Consider the following 14,674-nt stretch of genomic DNA (forward strand, 5'->3'; position numbering starts at 1 on the left):
GGAGCTTCAGCCTGCTCACGCAAAGCTCCACTCGATACCTATAGTGCGTATCTAGGTTAAAGAGACGGAGACGCTCAAATTCCAAAATGGAGATGGTCTTTTGGGGCATTTTTCCCGTATGTCGCGCTGGGACCCACCGAAGCAGCCCGCGTCACCCAGATCGCACGTTCACATCGTATGATTCAGTCTATTGCATCTTTTCTATCCGCGGATTGGACTGAAAGAGTCGGAAATAGGACGGAGAGGAATCGGAAGAATTAGAAGTACGAGTAAGAAAAAAAGAAATTAATGAAAAAGGGGTGCAACACGAGGACTTCCCAGGGAATCACCCATCCTAGTACTGCTCTCGCTCAAGCACGCTTAACTTCGGAGTTCTGATAGGATCCGATGCATTAGTGCTGGTATGATCGCACCCAATAGTGAATGAATTTTTATTGCTTTGTCTATCGAATTGCGGATCGGAGGAACAGGAGCTGCAGTTTCAAACGGACATAACTTTCGATCGGCTAAGTGTTATGGGAGCTTCAGCCTGTTCACACGAAGCTGCTCTCGATACCTACAACAAGTATCTCGGTCTAAGAGACGGAGACGCTCAAATTACAACCCGAAGATGGTCTTTCGTGGCGTTTTTCCCGTAGGACGCGCTGGGACCCACTTAAGCGTCCTGCGTTACCCAGATCGCACGTTCACGTCGTGTGATTAAGTCTATTGCATCTTTTATATCCGCGGATTGACTGAAAGAGTCGGAAATAGGACGGCGAGGAATCGGAAAAACAAGAAGTACGAGTAAGAAAAAAAGAAATTAATGAAAAAAGGGTGCAACACGAAGACTTCCCAGGGGTCACCCATCCTAGTACTGCTCTCGCCCAAGCACGCTTAACTTCGGAGTTCTAATGGGATCCGGTGCATTAGTGCTGGTATGATCGCACCAAACAGTGAATGAATTCTTTATTTTTTTGTCTTTCGAATTGCGGATCGGAGGAACAGGAGCTGCAGTTTCAAACGGAAATAACTTTCGAACGGCTAAGAGTTACGGGAGCTTAGCCTGTTCACACGAAGCTCCTCTTTATACCTACAGCAAGTATCTCGGTCTAAGAGACGGAGACGCTCAAATTACAACCCGGAGATGGTCTTTTGGGGCGTTTTTCCCGTAGGGCGCGCTGGGACCCACTGAAGCGGCCTGCGTCACCCAGATCGCACGTTCACGTCATGTGATTAAGTCTATTGCATCTTTTCTATCCGCGGATTGGACTGAAAGAGTCGGTAATAGGACGGCGGGAAATCGGAAAAATAAGAAGTACGAGTAAGAAAAAAAGAAATTAATGAAAAAGGAGTGCAACACGAGGACTTCCCAAGGGTCACCCATCCTAATACTCTCTCTCGCCTAAGCACGCTTAACTTCGGAGTTCTGATGGGATCTGGTGCATTAGTGCTGGTATGATCCCACCCAACAGTGAATGAATTTTTATTGTTTTGTCTCTCGAATTGCGGATCGGAGGAACAGGAGCTGCAGTTTCAAACGGACATAACTTTCGATCGTCTAAGAGTTACGGGAGCTTCAGCCTGTTCACACGAAGCTCCTCTCGATACCTACAGCAAGTATCTCGGTCTAAGAGACGGAGACGCAAAAATTACAACCCGGATATGGTCTTTCAGGGCGTTTTTCCAGTATGGCGCGCTGGGACTCACTGAAGCGGCCTGCGTCACCCAGATCGCACGTTCACGTCGTGTGATTAAGTCTATTGCATCTTTTCTATCCACGGATTGGACTGAAAGAGTCGGTAATTGGACGGCGAGGAATCGAAAAAACAAGAAGTACGAGTAAGAAAAAAAGAAATTAATGAAAAAGGGGTGCAACACGAGGACTTCCCAGGGGGTCACCCATCCTAGTACTACTCTCGCCAAGCACGCTTAACTTCGGAGTTCTGATGGGATCCGGTGCATTAGTGCTGGTATGATCGCACCAAACAGTGAATGAATTCTTTATTTTTTTGTCTCTCGAATTGCGGATCGGAGGAACAGGAGCTGCAGTTTCAAACGGAAATAACTTTCGATCGGCTAAGAGTTACGGGAGCTTCAGCCTGTTCACACGAAGCTCCTTTTTATACCTACAGCAAGTATCTCTGTCTAAGAGACGGAGACGCTCAAATTACAACCCGGAGATGGTCTTTCGGGGCGTTTTTCCCGTAGGGCGCGCTGGGACCCACTGAAGCGGCCTGCGTCACCCAGATCGCACGTTCACGTCATGTGATTAAATCTATTGCATCTTTTCTATCCGCAGATTGGACTGAAAGAGTCGGTAATAGGACGGCAGGGAATCGGAAAAATAAGAAGTACGAGTAAGAAATAAAGAAATTAATGAAAAAGGAGTGCAACACGAGGACTTCCCAAGGGGTCACCCATCCTAGTACTGCTCTCGCCCAAGCACGCTTAACTTCGGAGTTCTGATGGGATGCGGTGCATTAGTGCTGTTATGATCGCACCCAACAGTGAATGAATTTTTTTTGTTTTGTCTCTCGAATTGCGGATCGGAGGAACAGGAGCTGCAGTTTCAAACGGACATAACTTTCGATCGGCTAAGAGTTACGGGAGCTTCAGCCTGTTCACACGAAGCTCCTCTCGATACCTACACCAAGTATCTCGGTCTAAGAGACGGAAACACTCAAATTACAACCCGGAGATGGTCTTTCGGGGCGTTTTTCCCGTGGGGCGCGCTGGGACCCACTGAAGCATCCTGCGTCACCCAGATCGCACGTTCACGTTGTGTGATTAAGTCTATTGCATCTTTTCTATCCGCGGATTGGACTGAAAAAGTCGGAAATAGGACGGCGAGGAATCGGAAAAACAAGAAGTACGAGTAAGAAAAAAAGAAATTAATGAAAAAGGGGTGCAACACGAGGACTTACCAGGGGGTCACCCATCCTAGTACTGCTCTCGCCCAAGCACGCTTAACTTCGGAGTTCTGATGGGATCCGGTGCATTAGTGCTGGTATGATCGCACCCAACAGTGAATGAATTCTTTATTTTTTTGTCTCTCGAATTGCGGATCGGAGGAACAGGAGCTGCAGTTTCAAACGGACATAACTTTCGATCTGCTGAGAGTTACGGGAGCTTCAGCCTTCTCACGCGAAGCTCTTCTCGATACCTACAGCGCGTATCTCGGTCTAAGAGACGGAGAAGCTCAAATTCAAACCCGAAGATGGTATTTGGGGGCATTTTTCTCGTAGGACGTGCTGGGACCCACCGAAGTGGCCCGCGTCACCCAGATCGCACGTTCACGTCGTGTGATTCAGTCTATTGCATCTTTTCTATCCGTGGATTGGACTGAAAGAGTCGGAAATAGGACGGAGATGAATCGGAAGAACAAGATGTAAGAGTAAAAAAAAAAGAAACTAATTAAAAAAGGGGTGCAACACGAGGACTTCCCAGGGGGTCACCTATCCTAGTACTGCTCTTGCCTAAGCACGCATAACTTCGGAGTTGTGAAAGGATCCGGTGCATTAGTGCTGGTATGATCGCACCCAATAGTGAATGAATTCTTTATTTTTTTGTCTCTCGAATTGCGGATCGGAGGAACAGGAGCTGCAGTTTCAAACGGATATAACTTTCGATCGGCTGAGAGTTACTGGAGCTTCAGCCTGCTCACGCAAAGCTCCACTCAATACCTATAGTGCGTATCTAGGTTAAAGAGACGGAGACGCTCAAATTCCAAAACGGAGATGGTCTTTCGGGGCATTTTTCCCGTATGTCGCGCTGGGACCCACTGAAGCGGCCTGCGTCACCCAGATCGCACGTTCACATCGTATGATTCAGTCTATTGCATCTTTTCTATCCGCGGATTGGACTAAAAAAGTGGGAAATAGGACGGCGAGGAATCGGAAAAACAAGAAGTACGAGTAAGAAAAAAAGAAATTAATGAAAAAGGGGTGCAACACGAAGACTTCCCAGGGGGTCACCCATCCTAGTACTGCTCTCGCCCAAGCACGCTTACCTTCGGAGTTCTGATGGGATCCGGTGCATTAGTGCTAGTATAATCGCACCCAACAGTGAATGAATTCTTTATTTTTTTGTCTCTCGAATTGAGGATCGGAGGAACAGGAGCTGCAGTTTCAAACAGATATAACTTTCGATCGGCTAAAAGTTACGGGAGCTTCAGCCTGTTCAGACGAAGCTCTTCTCGATACCTACAGCGCGTATCTCGGTCTAAGAGACGGAGAAGCTCAAATTCAAACCCGAAGATGGTCTTTGGGGGCATTTTTCTCGTAGGACGTGCTGGGACCCACCGAAGTAGCCCGTGTCACCCAGATCGCACGTTGACGTCGTGTGATTCAGTCTATTGCATCTTTTCTATCCGTGGATTGGACTGAAAGAGTCGGAAATAGGACGGAGAGGAATCGGAAGAACAAGATGTACGAGTAAGAAAAAAAAACTAATTAAAAAAGGGGTGCAACACGAGGACTTCCCAGGGGGTCACCATCCTAGTACTGCTCTTGCCCAAGCACGCATAACTTCGGAGTTCTGATGGGATCCGGTGCATTAGTGCTGGTATGATCGCACCCAATAGTGAATGAATTCTTTATTTTTTTTGTCTCTCGAATTGCGGATCGGAGGAACAGGAGCTGCAGTTTCAAACAGACATAACTTTCGATCGGCTGAGAGTTACTGGAGCTTCAGCCTGCTCACGCAAAGCTCCACTCGATACCTATAGTGCGTATCTAGGTTAAAGAGACGGAGACGCTCAAATTCCAAAATGGAGATGGTCTTTTGGGGCATTTTTCCCGTATGTCGCGCTGGGACCCACCGAAGCATTCGCGTCACCCAGATCGCACGTTCACATCGTATGATTCAGTCTATTGCATCTTTTCTATCCGCGGATTGGACTGAAAGAGTCGGAAATAGGACGGAGAGGAATCGGAAGAATTAGAAGTACGAGTAAGAAAAAAAGAAATTAATGAAAAAGGGGTGCAACACGAGGACTTCCCAGGGAATCACCCATCCTAGTACTGCTCTCGCTCAAGCACGCTTAACTTCGGAGTTCTGATAGGATCCGATGCATTAGTGCTGGTATGATCGCACCCAATAGTGAATGAATTTTTATTGCTTTGTCTATCGAATTGCGGATCGGAGGAACAGGAGCTGCAGTTTCAAACGGACATAACTTTCGATCGGCTAAGTGTTATGGGAGCTTCAGCCTGTTCACACGAAGCTGCTCTCGATACCTACAACAAGTATCTCGGTCTAAGAGACGGAGACGCTCAAATTACAACCCGAAGATGGTCTTTCGTGGCGTTTTTCCCGTAGGACGCGCTGGGACCCACTTAAGCGTCCTGCGTTACCCAGATCGCACGTTCACGTCGTGTGATTAAGTCTATTGCATCTTTTATATCCGCGGATTGACTGAAAGAGTCGGAAATAGGACGGCGAGGAATCGGAAAAACAAGAAGTACGAGTAAGAAAAAAAGAAATTAATGAAAAAAGGGTGCAACACGAAGACTTCCCAGGGGGTCACCCATCCTAGTACTGCTCTCGCCCAAGCACGCTTAACTTCGGAGTTCTAATGGGATCCGGTGCATTAGTGCTGGTATGATCGCACCAAACAGTGAATGAATTCTTTATTTTTTTGTCTTTCGAATTGCGGATCGGAGGAACAGGAGCTGCAGTTTCAAACGGAAATAACTTTCGAACGGCTAAGAGTTACGGGAGCTTAGCCTGTTCACACGAAGCTCCTCTTTATACCTACAGCAAGTATCTCGGTCTAAGAGACGGAGACGCTCAAATTACAACCCGGAGATGGTCTTTTGGGGCGTTTTTCCCGTAGGGCGCGCTGGGACCCACTGAAGCGGCCTGCGTCACCCAGATCGCACGTTCACGTCATGTGATTAAGTCTATTGCATCTTTTCTATCCGCGGATTGGACTGAAAGAGTCGGTAATAGGACGGCGGGAAATCGGAAAAATAAGAAGTACGAGTAAGAAAAAAAGAAATTAATGAAAAAGGAGTGCAACACGAGGACTTCCCAAGGGGTCACCCATCCTAATACTGCTCTCGCCTAAGCACGCTTAACTTCGGAGTTCTGATGGGATCTGGTGCATTAGTGCTGGTATGATCCCACCCAACAGTGAATGAATTTTTATTGTTTTGTCTCTCGAATTGCGGATCGGAGGAACAGGAGCTGCAGTTTCAAACGGACATAACTTTCGATCGGCTAAGAGTTACGGGAGCTTCAGCCTGTTCACACGAAGCTCCTCTCGATACCTACAGCAAGTATCTCGGTCTAAGAGACGGAGACGCTCAAATTATAACCCGGATATGGTCTTTCGGGGCGTTTTCCCGTATGGCGCGCTGGGACTCACTGAAGCGGCCTGCGTCACCCAGATCGCACGTTCACGTCGTGTGATTAAGTCTATTGCATCTTTTCTATCCACGGATTGGACTGAAAGAGTCGGTAATTGGACGGCGAGGAATCGAAAAAACAAGAAGTACGAGTAAGAAAAAAAGAAATTAATGAAAAAGGGGTGCAACACGAGGACTTCCCAGGGGGTCACCCATCCTAGTACTACTCTCGCCAAGCACGCTTAACTTCGGAGTTCTGATGGGATCCGGTGCATTAGTGCTGGTATGATCGCACCAAACAGTGAATGAATTCTTTATTTTTTTGTCTCTCGAATTGCGGATCGGAGGAACAGGAGCTGCAGTTTCAAACGGAAATAACTTTCGATCGGCTAAGAGTTACGGGAGCTTCAGCCTGTTCTCACGAAGCTCCTCTTTATACCTACAGCAAGTGTCTCGGTCTAAGAGACGGAGACGCTCAAATTACAACCCGGAGATGGTCTTTCGGGGCGTTTTTCCCGTAGGGCGCGCTGGAACCCACTGAAACGGCCTGCGTCACCCAGATCGCACGTTCACGTCATGTGATTAAGTCTATTGCATCTTTTCTATCCGCGGATTGGACTGAAAGAGTCGGTAATAGGACGGCGGGGAATCGGAAAAAAAAGAAGTACGAGTAAGAAAAAAAGAAATTAATGAAAAAGGAGTGCAACACGAGGACTTCCCAGGGGGTCACCCATCCTAGTACTGCCCTCGCCCAAGCACGCTTAACTTCGGAGTTCCGATGGGATGCGGTGCATTAGTGCTGTTATGATCGAACCCAATAGTGAATGAATTTTTATTGTTTTGTCTCTCGAATTGCGGATCGGAGGAACAGGAGCTGCAGTTTCAAACGGACATAACTTTCGATCGGCTAAGAGTTACGGGAGCTTCAGCCTGTTCACACGAAGCTCCTCTCGATACCAACACCAAGTATCTCGGTCTAAGAGTCGGAAACGCTCAAATTACAACCCGGAGATGGTCTTTCGGGGCGTTTTTCCCGTAGGGCGCGCTGGGACCCACTGAAGCATCCTGCGTCACCCAGATCGCACGTTCACGTCGTGTGATTAAGTCTATTGCATCTTTTCTATCCGCAGATTGGACTGAAAAAGTCGGAAATAGGACGGCGAGGAATCGGAAAAACAAGCAGTACGAGTAAGAAAAAAAGAAATTAATGAAAAAGGGGTGCAACACGAGGACTTCCCAGGGGGTGACCCATTCTAGTACTGCTCTCGCCCAAGCACGCTTAACTTCGGAGTTCTGATGGGATCCGGTGCATTAGTGCTGGTATGATCGCACCCAACAGTGAATGAATTCTTTATTTTTTTGTCTCTCGAATTGCGGATCGGAGGAACAGGAGCTGCAGTTTCAAACGGACATAACTTTCGATCGGCTAAAAGTTACGGGAGCTTCAGCCTGTTCACACGAAGCTCCTCTTGATACCTACAACAAGTATCTCGGTCTAAGAGACGGAGACGCTTAAATTACAACCCGGAGATGGTCTTTCGGGGCATTATTCCCGTAGGGCGCGCTGGGACCCACTGAAGCGTCCTGCGTCACCCAGATCGCACGTTCACGTCGTGCGATTAAGTCTATTGCATCTTTTCTATCCGCGGATTGGACTGAAAAAGTCGGAAATAGGACGGCGAAGAATCGGAAAAACAAGAAGTACGAGTAAGAAAAAAAGAAATCAATGAAAAAGGGGTGCAACACGAGGACTTCCCAGGGGATCACCCATCCTAGTACTGCTCTCGCCCAAGCACGCTTAACTTCGGAGTTCTGATGGGATCCGGTGCATTAGTGCTGGTTTGATCGCACCCAACAGTGATTGAATTCTTTATTTTTTTGTCTCTCGAATTGCTGATCGGAGGAACAGGAGCTGCATTTTTAAACGGACATAACTTTCGATCGGCTGAGAGTTACTGGAGCTTCAGCCTGCTCACGCAAAGCTCCACTCAATACCTATAGTGCGTATCTAGGTTAAAGAGACGGAGACACTCAAATTCCAAAACGGAGATGGTCTTTCGGGGCATTTTTCCTGTATGTCGCGCTGGGACCCACCGAAGCGGCCCGCGTCACCCAGATCGCACGTTCACATCGTATGATTCAGTCTATTGCATTTTTTCTATCCGCGGATTGGACTAAAAAAGTCGGAAATAGGACGGTGAGGAATCGGAAAAACAAGAAGTACGAGTAAGAAAAAAAGAAATTAATGAAAAAGGGGAGCAACACGAAGACTTCCCAGGGGGTCACCCATGCTAGTACTGCTCTCGCCCAAGCACGCTTACCTTCGGAGTTCTGATGGGATCTCTGCATTAGTGCTAGTATGATCGCACCCAACAGTGAATGAATTCTTTATTTTTTTGTCTCTCGAATTGCGGATCGGAGGAACAGGAGCTGCAGTTTCAAACAGACATAACTTTCGATCGGCTAAAAGTTACGGGAGCTTCAGCCTGTTCACACGAAGCTCTTCTCGATACCTACAGCGCGTATCTCGGTCTAAGAGATGGAGAAGCTCAAATTCAAACCCGAAGATGGTCTTTTGGGGCATTTTTCTCGTAGGATGTGCTGGGACCCACCAAAGTGGCCCGCGTCACCCAGATCGCACGTTCAAGTCGTGTGATTCAGTCTATTGCATCTTTTCTATCCGTGGATTGGACTGAAAGATTCGGAAATAGGACGGAGAGGAATCGGAAGAACAAGATGTGCGAGTAAGAAAAAAAAAACTAATTAAAAAAGGGGTGCAACACGAGGACTTCCCAGGGGGTCACCCTTCCTAGTACTGCTCTTGCCCAAGCACGCATAACTTCGGAGTTCTGATGGGATCCGGTGCATTAGTGCTGGTATGATTGCACCCAATAGTGAATGAATTCTTTATTTTTTTGTCTCTCGAATTGCGGATCGGAGGAACAGGAGCTGCAGTTTCAAACGGACATAACTTTCGATCGGCTGAGAGTTACTGGAGCTTCAGCCTGTTCACGCAAAGCTCCACTCGATACCTATAGTGCGTATCTAGGTTAAAGAGACGGAGACGCTCAAATTCCAAAACGGAGATGGTCTTTTGGGGCATTTTTCCCGTATGTCGCGCTGGGACCCACCTATGCAGCCCGCGTCACCCAGATCGCACGTTCACATCGTATGATTCAGTCTATTGCATCTTTTCTTTCCGCGGATTGGACTGAAAGAGTCGGAAATAGGACGGAGAGGAATCGGAAGAATTAGAAGTACGAGTAAGAAAAAAAGAAATTAATGAAAAAGGGGTGCAACACGAGGACAGCCCAGGGGATCAACCATCCTAGTACTGCTCTCGCTCAAGCACGCTTAACTTCGGAGTTCTGATGGGATCCGGTGCATTAGTGTTGGTATGATCGCACCCAATAGTGAATGAATTTTTATTGTTTTGTCTATCGAATTGCGGATCGGAGGAACAGGAGCTGCAGTTTCAAACGGACATAACTTTCGATCGGCTAAGAGTTATGGGAGCTTCAGCCTGTTCACACGAAGCTGCTCTCGATACCTACAACAAGTATCTCGGTCTAAGAGACGGAGACGCTTAAATTACAACCCGAAGATGGTCTTTCGGGGCGTTTTTCCCGTAGGACGCGCTGGGACCCACTTAAGCGTCCTGCGTTACCCAGATCGCACGTTCACGTCGTGTGATTAAGTCTATTGCATCTTTTATATCCGCGGATTGGACTGAAAGAGTCGGAAATAGGACGGCGAGGAATCGGAAAAACAAGAAGTACGAGTAAGAAAAAAAGAAATTAATGAAAAAAGGGTGCAACACGAAGACTTCCCAGGGGGTCACCCATCCTAGTACTGCTCTCACCCAAGCACGCTTAAATTCGGAGTTCTAATGGGATCCGGTGCATTAGTGCTGGTATGATCGTACCCAATAGTGAATGAATTTTTATTGTTTTGTCTCTCGAATTGCTGATCGGAGGAACAGGAGCTGCAGTTTCAAACGGACATAACTTTCGATCGGCTAAGAGTTACGGGAGCTTCAGCCTGTTCACACGAAGCTCCTCTCGATACCTACAGCAAGTATCTCGGTCTAAGAGACGGAGACGCTCAAATTACAACCCAGATATGGTCTTTCGGGGAGTTTTCCCCGTAGGGCGCGCTGGGACTCACTGAAGCGGCCTGCGTCACCCAGATCACACGTTCACGTCGTGTGATTAAGTCTATTGCATCTTTTCTATCCGCGGATTGGACTGAAAGAGTCGGTAATAAGACGGCGAGGAATCGGAAAAACAAGAAGTACAAGTAAGAAAAAAAGAAATTAATGAAAAAAGGGTGCAACACGAGAACTTCCTAGGGAGTCACCCATCCTAGTACTGCTCTCGCCCAAGCACGCTTAACTTCGAGGTTCTGATGGGATCCGGTGCATTAGTGTTGTTATGATCGCACCCAACAGTGAATGAATTCTTTATTTTTTTGTTTCTCGAATTGCGGATCAGAGGAACAGGAGCTGCAGTTTCAAACGGACATAACTTTCGATCGGTTAAGAGTTAAGGGAGCTTCAGCCTGTTCACACGAAGCTCCTCTTTATACCTACAGCAAGTATCTCGGTCAAAGAGACGGAGACGCTCAAATTACAACCCGGAGATGGTCTTTCGGGGCGTTTTTCCCGTAGGGCGCGCTGGGACCCACTGAAGCAGCCTGCGTCACCCAGATCGCACGTTCACGTCGTGTGATTAAGTCTATTGCATCTTTTCTATCCGTGGATTGGACTGAAAGAGTCGGTAATAGGTCGGCGGGGAATCGGAAAAATAAGAAGTACTAGTAAAAAAAAAGAAATTAATGAAAAAGGGGTGCAACACGAGGACTTCCCAGGGGGTCACCCATCCTAGTACAGCTCTCGCCCAAGCACGCTTAACTTCGGAGTTCTAATGGGATGCGGTGCATTAGTGCTGTTATGATCGCACCCAACAGTGAATGAATTTTTATTGTTTTGTCTCTCGAATTGCGGATCGGAGGAACAGGAGCTGCAGTTTCAAACGGACATAACTTTCGATCGGCTAAGAGTTACGGGAGCTTCAGCCTGTTCACACGAAGCTCCTCTCGATACTACACCAAGTATCTCGGTCTAAGAGACGGAGACGCTCAAATTACAACCCGGAGATGGTCTTTTGGGGCGTTTTTCCCGTAGGGCACGCTGGGACCCACTGAAGTGTCCTGCGTCACCCAGATCGCACGTTCACGTCGTGTGATTAAGTCTATTGCATCTTTTCTATCCGCGGATTGGACTGAAAAAGTTGGAAATAGGACGGCGAGGAATCGGAAAAACAAGAAGTACGAGTTAGAAAAAAAGAAATTAATGAAAAAGGGGTGCAACACGAGGACTTCCCAGGGGGTTACCCATCCTAGTACTGCTCTCGCCCAAGCACGCATAACTTCGGAGTTCTGATGGGATCCGGTGCATTTGTGCTGGTATGATCGCACCCAACAGTGAATGAATTCTTTATTTTTTTGTCTCTCGAATTGCGGATCGGAGGAACAGGAGCTGCAGTTTCAAACGGACATAACTTTCGATCGGCTAAAAAGTTACGGGAGCTTCAGCCTATTCACACGAAGCTCCTCTCGATACCTACAGCAAGTATCTCGCTCTAAGAGACGGAGACGCTCAAATTACAACCCGAAGATGGTCTTTCGGGGCGTTTTTCCCGTAGGACGCGCTGGGACCCACTGAAGCATTCTGCGTCACCCAGATCTCACGTGCACGTCATGTGATTAAGTCTATTGCATCTTTTCTATCCGCGGATTGGACTGAAAGAGTCGGAAATAGGACGGAGAGGAATCGGAAAAACAAGAAGTACGAGTAAGAAAAAAAAATTAATGAAAAAGGGGTGCAACACGAGGACTTCCCAGGGGGTCACCCATCCTAGTACTGCTCTCGCCCAAGCACGCTTAACTTCGGTGTTCTGATGGGATCCGGTGCATTAGTGCTGGTATGATCGCACCCAATAGTGAATGAATTTTATTGTTTTGTCTCTCGAATTGCGGATCGGAGGAACAGGAGCTGCAGTTTCAAACGAACTTAACTTTCGATCGGCTAAGAGTTACGGGAGCTTCAGCCTGTTCACACGAAGCTCCTCTCGATACCTACAGCAAGTATCTCGGTCTAAGAGACGGAGACGCTCAAATTACAACCCGGAGATGGTCTTTTGGGGCATTTTTCCCGTAGGGAGCGCTGGGACCCACTGAAGCACCCTGCATCACCAGATCGCACGTTCACGTCGTGTGATTAAGTCTATTGCATCTTTTCTATCCGCGGATTGGACTGAAAGAGTCGGTAATAGGACGGCGAGGAATCGGAAAAACAAGAAGTACGAGTAAGAAAAATACAAATTAATGAAAAAGGGGTGCAACACAAGGACTTCCCAGGAGGTCACCCATCCTAGTACTGCTCTCGCCCAAGCACACTTAACTTCGGAGTTTTGATGGGATCCGGTGCATTAGTGCTAGTATGATCGCACCCAACAGTGAATGAATTCTTTATTTTTTTGTCTCTCGAATTGCGGATCGGATGAACAGGAGCTGTAGTTTCAAACGGACATAACTTTCGATCGGCTAAGAGTTACGAGAGCTTCAGCCTGTTCACACGAAGCTCCTCTTGATACCTACAGCAAGTATCTCGATCTAAGAGACGGAGACGCTCAAATTACAACCCGGAGATGGTCTTTCGGGGCGTTTTTCCCGTAGGACGCGCTGGGACCCACTGAAGCGGCCTGCGTCACCCAGATCGCACGTTCACGTCGTGTGATTAATTCTATTGCATCTTTTCTATCCGCGGATTGGACTGAAAAAGCCGGTAATAGGACGACGAGAAATCGGAAAAATAAGAAGTACGAGTAAGAAAAAAAGAAATTAATGAAAAAGGGGTGCAACACGAGGACTTCCCAAGGGGTCACCCATCCTAGTACTGCTCTCGCCCAAGCACCCTTAACTTCGGAGTTCTGATGGGATCCGGTGCATTAGTACTGGTATGATAGCACCCAACATGAATGAATTCTTTATTTTTTTGTCTCTCGAATTGCGGATCGGAGGAACAGGAGCTGCAGTTTCAAACGGACATAACTTTCGATCTGCTGAGAGTTACAGGAGCTTCAGCCTGCTCACGCAAAGCTCTTCTCGATACCTACAGCGCGTATCTCGGTCTAAGAGACGGAGAAGCTCAAATTCAAACCCGAAGTTGGTTTTTGAGAGCATTTTTCTCGTAGGACGTGCTGGGACCCACCGAAGTGGCCCGCGTCGCCCAGATCGCACGTTCACGTCGTGTGATTTAGTCTATTGCATCTTTTCTATCCGTGGATTGGAATGAAAGAGTCGGAAAAAGGACGGAGAGGAATCGGAAGAACAAGATGTACGAGTAAGAAAAAAAAAACCAATTAAAAAAGGGGTGCAACACGAGGACTTCCCAGGGGGTCACCATCCTAGTACTGCTCTTGCCCAAGCACGCATAACTTCGGAGTTCTGATGGGATCCGGTGCATTAGTGCTGGTATGATCGCACCCATTAGTGAATTAATTCTTTATTTTTTTGTCTCTCGAATTGCGGATCGGAGGAACAGGTGCTGCAGTTTCAAACGGACATAACTTTCGATCGGCTGAGAGTTACTGGAGCTTCAGCCTGCTCACACGAAGCTCCACTCGATACCTATAGTGCGTATCTAGGTTAAAGAGACGGAGACACTCAAATTCCAAAACGAAGATGGTCTTTTGGGGCATTTTTCCCGTATGTTGCGCTGGGACCCACCAAAGCGGCCCGCGTCACCCAGATCGCACGTTCACATCGTATGATTCAGTCTATTGCATCTTTTCTATTCGCGGATTGGACTGAAAGAGTCGGAAATAGGACGGAGAGGAATCGGAAGAATTAGAAGTACGAGTAAGAAAAAAAGAAATTAATGAAAAAGGGGTGCAACACGAGGACTTCCAAGGGGGTCACCCATCCTAGTACTGCTCTCGCCCAAGCACGCTTAACTTCGGAGTTCTGATGGGATCCGGTGCATTAGTGCTGGTATGATCGCACCCAATAGTGAATGAATACGAGTAAGAAAAAAAGAAATTAATGAAAAAGGGGTGCAACACGAGGACTTCCAAGGGGGTCACCCATCCTAGTACTGCTCTCGCCCAAGCACGCTTAACTTCGGAGTTCTGATGGGATCCGGTGCATTAGTGCTGGTATGATCGCACCGAATAGTGAATGAATTTTTATTGTTTTGTCTCTCGAATTGCGCATCGGAGGAACAGGAGCTGCAGTTTCAAACGGACATAACTTTCGATCGGCTAAGAGTTACGGGAGCT

At 47.5% G+C, this 14,674-nt stretch overlaps 27 non-coding genes and 2 pseudogenes across 27 annotated transcripts; all 29 read right to left on the bottom strand.

The window, feature by feature from the left end:
- Positions 1 to 296: 296 nt before the first annotated feature.
- LOC140868589 (5S ribosomal RNA) lies at positions 297 to 415 on the bottom strand. Its single transcript, XR_012145999.1, has one exon. It is a non-coding gene; the product is annotated as a 5S ribosomal RNA (ribosomal RNA).
- A 398-nt stretch (positions 416 to 813) lies between these two features.
- Positions 814 to 931, bottom strand: LOC140870518 (5S ribosomal RNA). The gene has a single exon (XR_012147476.1). It is a non-coding gene; the product is annotated as a 5S ribosomal RNA (ribosomal RNA).
- A 399-nt stretch (positions 932 to 1,330) lies between these two features.
- LOC140869291 (5S ribosomal RNA) lies at positions 1,331 to 1,449 on the bottom strand. Its single transcript, XR_012146670.1, has one exon. It is a non-coding gene; the product is annotated as a 5S ribosomal RNA (ribosomal RNA).
- Positions 1,450 to 1,848: 399 nt separating this feature from the next.
- On the bottom strand, positions 1,849 to 1,966 carry LOC140870348 (5S ribosomal RNA). The gene has a single exon (XR_012147312.1). It is a non-coding gene; the product is annotated as a 5S ribosomal RNA (ribosomal RNA).
- Positions 1,967 to 2,366: 400 nt separating this feature from the next.
- LOC140868084 (5S ribosomal RNA) lies at positions 2,367 to 2,485 on the bottom strand. Its single transcript, XR_012145518.1, has one exon. It is a non-coding gene; the product is annotated as a 5S ribosomal RNA (ribosomal RNA).
- A 399-nt stretch (positions 2,486 to 2,884) lies between these two features.
- LOC140868307 (5S ribosomal RNA) lies at positions 2,885 to 3,003 on the bottom strand. The gene has a single exon (XR_012145731.1). It is a non-coding gene; the product is annotated as a 5S ribosomal RNA (ribosomal RNA).
- A 401-nt stretch (positions 3,004 to 3,404) lies between these two features.
- LOC140869606 (5S ribosomal RNA) lies at positions 3,405 to 3,523 on the bottom strand (annotated as a pseudogene).
- A 400-nt stretch (positions 3,524 to 3,923) lies between these two features.
- On the bottom strand, positions 3,924 to 4,042 carry LOC140870384 (5S ribosomal RNA). The gene has a single exon (XR_012147348.1). It is a non-coding gene; the product is annotated as a 5S ribosomal RNA (ribosomal RNA).
- Positions 4,043 to 4,441: 399 nt separating this feature from the next.
- On the bottom strand, positions 4,442 to 4,559 carry LOC140868242 (5S ribosomal RNA). Its single transcript, XR_012145669.1, has one exon. It is a non-coding gene; the product is annotated as a 5S ribosomal RNA (ribosomal RNA).
- A 400-nt stretch (positions 4,560 to 4,959) lies between these two features.
- LOC140868590 (5S ribosomal RNA) lies at positions 4,960 to 5,078 on the bottom strand. Its single transcript, XR_012146000.1, has one exon. It is a non-coding gene; the product is annotated as a 5S ribosomal RNA (ribosomal RNA).
- Positions 5,079 to 5,476: 398 nt separating this feature from the next.
- Positions 5,477 to 5,595, bottom strand: LOC140868957 (5S ribosomal RNA). The gene has a single exon (XR_012146353.1). It is a non-coding gene; the product is annotated as a 5S ribosomal RNA (ribosomal RNA).
- A 399-nt stretch (positions 5,596 to 5,994) lies between these two features.
- Positions 5,995 to 6,113, bottom strand: LOC140868241 (5S ribosomal RNA). Its single transcript, XR_012145668.1, has one exon. It is a non-coding gene; the product is annotated as a 5S ribosomal RNA (ribosomal RNA).
- A 398-nt stretch (positions 6,114 to 6,511) lies between these two features.
- Positions 6,512 to 6,629, bottom strand: LOC140870349 (5S ribosomal RNA). The gene has a single exon (XR_012147313.1). It is a non-coding gene; the product is annotated as a 5S ribosomal RNA (ribosomal RNA).
- Positions 6,630 to 7,029: 400 nt separating this feature from the next.
- Positions 7,030 to 7,148, bottom strand: LOC140868857 (5S ribosomal RNA). Its single transcript, XR_012146257.1, has one exon. It is a non-coding gene; the product is annotated as a 5S ribosomal RNA (ribosomal RNA).
- Positions 7,149 to 7,547: 399 nt separating this feature from the next.
- Positions 7,548 to 7,666, bottom strand: LOC140867912 (5S ribosomal RNA). The gene has a single exon (XR_012145352.1). It is a non-coding gene; the product is annotated as a 5S ribosomal RNA (ribosomal RNA).
- A 400-nt stretch (positions 7,667 to 8,066) lies between these two features.
- On the bottom strand, positions 8,067 to 8,185 carry LOC140868446 (5S ribosomal RNA). The gene has a single exon (XR_012145864.1). It is a non-coding gene; the product is annotated as a 5S ribosomal RNA (ribosomal RNA).
- Positions 8,186 to 8,585: 400 nt separating this feature from the next.
- Positions 8,586 to 8,703, bottom strand: LOC140869476 (5S ribosomal RNA; annotated as a pseudogene).
- Positions 8,704 to 9,103: 400 nt separating this feature from the next.
- Positions 9,104 to 9,222, bottom strand: LOC140870519 (5S ribosomal RNA). The gene has a single exon (XR_012147477.1). It is a non-coding gene; the product is annotated as a 5S ribosomal RNA (ribosomal RNA).
- Positions 9,223 to 9,622: 400 nt separating this feature from the next.
- On the bottom strand, positions 9,623 to 9,741 carry LOC140869276 (5S ribosomal RNA). Its single transcript, XR_012146658.1, has one exon. It is a non-coding gene; the product is annotated as a 5S ribosomal RNA (ribosomal RNA).
- Positions 9,742 to 10,140: 399 nt separating this feature from the next.
- On the bottom strand, positions 10,141 to 10,259 carry LOC140868565 (5S ribosomal RNA). Its single transcript, XR_012145976.1, has one exon. It is a non-coding gene; the product is annotated as a 5S ribosomal RNA (ribosomal RNA).
- A 399-nt stretch (positions 10,260 to 10,658) lies between these two features.
- LOC140869171 (5S ribosomal RNA) lies at positions 10,659 to 10,777 on the bottom strand. Its single transcript, XR_012146559.1, has one exon. It is a non-coding gene; the product is annotated as a 5S ribosomal RNA (ribosomal RNA).
- A 399-nt stretch (positions 10,778 to 11,176) lies between these two features.
- LOC140868348 (5S ribosomal RNA) lies at positions 11,177 to 11,295 on the bottom strand. Its single transcript, XR_012145770.1, has one exon. It is a non-coding gene; the product is annotated as a 5S ribosomal RNA (ribosomal RNA).
- A 398-nt stretch (positions 11,296 to 11,693) lies between these two features.
- LOC140869936 (5S ribosomal RNA) lies at positions 11,694 to 11,812 on the bottom strand. Its single transcript, XR_012146924.1, has one exon. It is a non-coding gene; the product is annotated as a 5S ribosomal RNA (ribosomal RNA).
- A 399-nt stretch (positions 11,813 to 12,211) lies between these two features.
- LOC140868330 (5S ribosomal RNA) lies at positions 12,212 to 12,330 on the bottom strand. The gene has a single exon (XR_012145753.1). It is a non-coding gene; the product is annotated as a 5S ribosomal RNA (ribosomal RNA).
- Positions 12,331 to 12,727: 397 nt separating this feature from the next.
- On the bottom strand, positions 12,728 to 12,846 carry LOC140870365 (5S ribosomal RNA). Its single transcript, XR_012147329.1, has one exon. It is a non-coding gene; the product is annotated as a 5S ribosomal RNA (ribosomal RNA).
- A 400-nt stretch (positions 12,847 to 13,246) lies between these two features.
- LOC140868829 (5S ribosomal RNA) lies at positions 13,247 to 13,365 on the bottom strand. The gene has a single exon (XR_012146230.1). It is a non-coding gene; the product is annotated as a 5S ribosomal RNA (ribosomal RNA).
- A 399-nt stretch (positions 13,366 to 13,764) lies between these two features.
- On the bottom strand, positions 13,765 to 13,882 carry LOC140868243 (5S ribosomal RNA). Its single transcript, XR_012145670.1, has one exon. It is a non-coding gene; the product is annotated as a 5S ribosomal RNA (ribosomal RNA).
- A 400-nt stretch (positions 13,883 to 14,282) lies between these two features.
- On the bottom strand, positions 14,283 to 14,401 carry LOC140870273 (5S ribosomal RNA). The gene has a single exon (XR_012147242.1). It is a non-coding gene; the product is annotated as a 5S ribosomal RNA (ribosomal RNA).
- A 45-nt stretch (positions 14,402 to 14,446) lies between these two features.
- On the bottom strand, positions 14,447 to 14,565 carry LOC140868865 (5S ribosomal RNA). The gene has a single exon (XR_012146264.1). It is a non-coding gene; the product is annotated as a 5S ribosomal RNA (ribosomal RNA).
- Positions 14,566 to 14,674: the final 109 nt, after the last annotated feature.

This window comes from Henckelia pumila, chromosome 4, assembly GCF_033568475.1.
Source record: "Henckelia pumila isolate YLH828 chromosome 4, ASM3356847v2, whole genome shotgun sequence".
NCBI lineage: Eukaryota > Viridiplantae > Streptophyta > Magnoliopsida > Lamiales > Gesneriaceae > Henckelia > Henckelia pumila.